Here is a 4,644-nt window from a genome sequence, read left to right as displayed (position 1 = left end):
TTTACTGTACCCCTTAAGATATAACTATTATGGACTGAGTAGTGTGTGTCCCTGCAAAGTGAAGCTCTAACTGCCTGTAAAAATGTATCTGGATATAGGACTTCTAATGAAAATAACTAAAGTTAAATACATAAGGTCAAGCCTGATTCCTAATAAGGAGAGAGCAAACCATGGAGACATGCATAATCAGACAAAAAACACCACGCGGAGAAGCGATCTCAGGAGAAACCAACTGTCAGCATCTCCCTCTGGGATTCCCACCTGCTGAAACTGTGAGGCAATCTCTGTTGCTAAACAGGCCAAACTAGGTTGCTGTGAAAGGCCTAGCAGATTAATACACCATCCCTTTGCTGTTCAAGTTGCCTTTAGCAGAGTGGTAATAGCTTGGAGCAAAAAACACCTCAGGCAGTGGTAAGAACAGACTCTGGGAAGACAGCTCTCAATGGGGGGGGGGGGGGGGACAAGGCTACTTAAACCTTAGGGCGTGGGTAGGAGCTTTTAGAGTGAGTGTACATCATTATCCAGTGCCAGAGCACTGGGGATGCCTCATTTACATAAGGAGGAATTCCATATGGAAGTTTGGCTACTGGGCTACAGCTACCCCTGGGGTGTGGGGACAAAGGCTGAACACAGGCCTGGGACAGTTGTTGGGGGAAGGGGGTAGCTGTTCTATTCCTGTCAATTTTAGGATTAGATTTCCAGGGTTTGGACAAACCTCAACCCAACTCTTGCTCTCAGCCAGCTCCCCTGCCCCCAGCCCCAGTCCCACAGCTCCCTGGCCTCACAATCTTTGACCTTTTCTCCCCATCCTTCTCCTAAATGCAACAACCAAGGTCTCTGTTCTCTGCCACACCATAAATGGGCTCTGCATTGTGTTGCAAATTTAGGGGAAAGTCCGTGTGTTTGCCAAGAAGACATTGCATCAAAGACAAAAGCTACAAAATGCCAGTTTTAAGCTGCAAAGCACTGCTCACCTTGTTCACTTTTCTGTATAGGAGGAGCTGACCCCTCAGACAATTTCAGTGTTATTTCAGATCCAACCGGGGCAAACATAAACATTGAACCACCGTAAAACATGAGACTAGCAGTGCCCGAACCTTAACCACTCCAAAACACAAACTATCACCTCTCTAAAATGGTGAAAATGTAACAAATATAATACAAAAATGTTACAAATAAAAATAACTTCAAAGCAAGTTTTGTTTTTCAAGGTTTTTTTTTTTTTTTTTTTTTTTTTTGCTTCTTTGCTGATGATACCTTAGAAACCTGTACTGGTTCTGAAAATGAAGAGAGGAACTTGGGAGTTGCTTTTTCTGTAGGAACAAGAGTGGAAGAGACCAGCTGTAAACACCTACTGGGATTTGTTTCCACTTCTACCTTAGTCCTGTGTCTACTGTTACTTACCAAAGCATCTAGTGTTTGGAAGCCTTCAACTATTTAGTGCAGGACTCCACGTTGACTGGAGGAGACAAATCTGAGTACTCATGTCAGGCATGGTAGAAGTCTGTTATCTCTGCTGTTTTCTAAGGAGGATATGGTTTGTATAGATACCCAACTCCAAATTATTCGAGAGGCACTCTGTTGTAACATCCCACTTGGACTTGTTTCTATTATAGAAACCAAGCACAGGAAACTATTTTTAAAAGACCTTATGTTAGACGTTCTTTGCTTGCCCAGACAGACTAACCTTGCTGCTTTACAAGGTTAACCCTTCAAAGATTGCAAAAAACTTTTCTTCTGTCTTCCAGAAAACTGTTTTTAGCCAATGAGCTGCATCAGGACAACCTTTTCTGTTTCCTTTAACAATGCCCCAAAAAATTTAGGGATGGGGAAAATTTACAGTCACTCCTTCCCAAGTTTCCATGTTTTTCCTGTTTAGATCCCAAACCCCAGAGACTTCAAGCAGGCTTACTTTTTTTTTTTTTTTTTTTTTTTATTAACTTGAGTATTTCTTATTTACATTTCGAATGTTATTCCCTTTCCCGGTTTCCGGGCCAACATCCCCCTAACACCTCCCCCTCCCCTTCTATATGGGTGTTCCCCTCCCCATCCTCCCCCCATTACCGCCCTCCCCACAACAATCACGTTCACTGGGGGTTCAGTCTTGGCAGGACCAAGGGCTTCCCCTTCCACTGGTGCTCTTACTATGCTATTCATTGCTACCTATGAGGTTGGAGGCCAGGGTCAGCCTTTGGGTGGTGGCTTAGTCCCTGGAAGCTCTGGTTGCTTGGCATTGTTGTTCATATAGGGTCTTGAGCCCCTTCAAGCTCTTCCAGTCCTTTCTCTGATTCCTTCAACGGGGGTCCCGTTCTCAGTTCAGTGGTTTGCTGCTGGCATTCGCCTATGTATTTGCTGTATTCTGGCTGTGTCTCTCAGGAGAGATCTACATCCGGTTCCTGTCGGCCTGCACTTCTTTGCTTCATCCATCTTGTCTAATTGAATGGCTGTATATGTATGGGCCACATGTGGGGCAGGCTCTGAATGGATGTTCCTTCTGCCTCTGTTTTAATCTTTGCCTCCCCATTCCCTGCCAAGGGTATTCTTGTTCCCCTTTTAAAGAAGGAGTGAAGCATTTGCATTTTGATCATCCGTTTTGAGTTTCATGTGTTCTGTGCATCTGTGCATGTGTTCTGTTCAAGCATTTGGGCTAATAGTCACTTATCAATGAGTGCATACCATGTGTGTTTTTCTGTGATTGGGTTACCTCACTCAGGATGGTATTTTCCAGTTCTCTCCATTTGCCTATGAATTTCATCAAGTCATTGTTTTTGATAGCTGAGTAATATTCCATTGTGTAGATGTACCACATTTTCTGTATCCATTCCTCTGTTGAAGGACATCTGGGTTCTTTCCAGCTTCTGACTATTATAAATAAGGCTGCTATGAACATAGTGGAGCACGTGTCTTTTTTATATGTTGGGACATCTTTTGGGTATATGCCCAAGAGAGGTATAGCTGGGTCCTCAGGTAGTTCAATGTCCAATTTTCTGAGGAACCTCCAGACTGATTTCCAGAATGGTTGTACCAGTCTGCAATCCCACCAACAATGGAGGAGTGTTCCTCTTTCTCCACATCCTTGCCAGCATTTGCTGTCACCTGAGTTTTTGATCTTAGCCATTCTCACTGGTGTGAGGTGAAATCTCAGGGTTGTTTTGATTTGCATTTCCCTTATGACTAAAGATGTTGAACATTTCTTTAGGTGTTTCTCAGCCATTCGGCATTCCTCAGCTGTGAATTCTTTGTTTAGCTCTGAACCCCATTTTTTAATAGGGTTATTTGTCTTCCTGCAGTCTAACTTCTTGAGTTCTTTGTATATTTTGGATATAAGGCCTCTATCTGTTGTAGGATTGGTAAAGATCTTTTCCCAATCTGTTGGTTGCCATTTTGTCCTAACCACAGTGTCCTTTGCCTTACAGAAGCTTTGCAGTTTTATGAGATCCCATTTGTCGATTCTTGATCTTAGAGCATAAGCCATTGGTGTTTTGTTCAGGAAATTTTCTCCAGTGCCCATGTGTTCAAGGCTCTTCCCCACTTTTTCTTCTATTAGTTTGAGTGTGTCTGGTTTGATGTGGAGGTTCTTGATCCACTTGGACTTAAGCTTTGTACAGGGTGATAAGCATGGATCGATCTGCATTCTTCTACATGTTGACCTCCAGTTGAACCAGCACCATTTGCTGAAAATGCTATCTTTTTTCCATTTGATGGTTTTGGCTCCTTTGTCAAAAATCAAGTGCCCATAGGTGTGTGGGTTCATTTCTGGGTCTTCAATTCTGTTCCATTGGTCTATCTGTCTGTCTCTGTACCAATACCATGCAGTTTTTATCACTATTGCTCTGTAATACTGCTTGAGTTCAGGGATAGTGATTCCCCCTGAAGTCCTTTTATTGTTGAGGATGGTTTTAGCTATCCTGGGTTTTTTGTTATTCCAGATGAATTTGCAAATTGTTCTGTCTAACTCTTTGAAGAATTGGATTGGTATTTTGATGGGGATTACATTGAATCTGTAGATCGCTTTTGGTAAAATGGCCATTTTTACTATATTAATCCTGCCAATCCATGAGCATGGGAGATCTTTCCATCTTCTGAGGTCTTCTTCAATTTCTTTCTTCAGAGGCTTAAAGTTCTTATTGTACAGATCTTTTACTTGTCAAGCAGGCTTACTTACCTTGGCTATTACTTGGTTATTACTTATACTTGGTTATTACTGATAATGTGAAATTTTGAGGTGATTTGTTCGTCAGCCAGACCTCCTCTTTCCCACCCTCTCTTCTCTCTGGGCCCTCAGCCTCTTCTTGTCATAGCCACACAGGGGAGAAGGGTGGGAGGTGAAATAGAAAAAGAAATGACATCTAGGATTTAGGAATTATTTTGAGTGTTGGATTATGCATTCAGATGTTATTTCTTCCTTTTTGTAAAAGCATTTTTGTATTTCTGATACTTTTGCAACCATTTGTAGTCAATTTTTAAAAAGAAGCTGAATATATATATATATGTATATATGTATATATATCAGAATCTGTTTGTAACTCTTGAAGTTTGAATCAGCCCTTCTCCAAAACCAATTACCCTCCATTGGTGGAGTTATTTGGGGATGGGTTTGGCCATTTCCTTCTGTCTCAGTATTCTGCCTGTTGGTATTTGTGT

Source organism: Rattus norvegicus, chromosome 3 (assembly GCF_021556685.1).
Source record: "Rattus norvegicus strain SHRSP/BbbUtx chromosome 3, alternate assembly SHRSP_T2T, whole genome shotgun sequence".
Lineage (NCBI taxonomy): Eukaryota > Metazoa > Chordata > Mammalia > Rodentia > Muridae > Rattus > Rattus norvegicus.
This window is presented reverse-complemented; position numbering follows the sequence as displayed.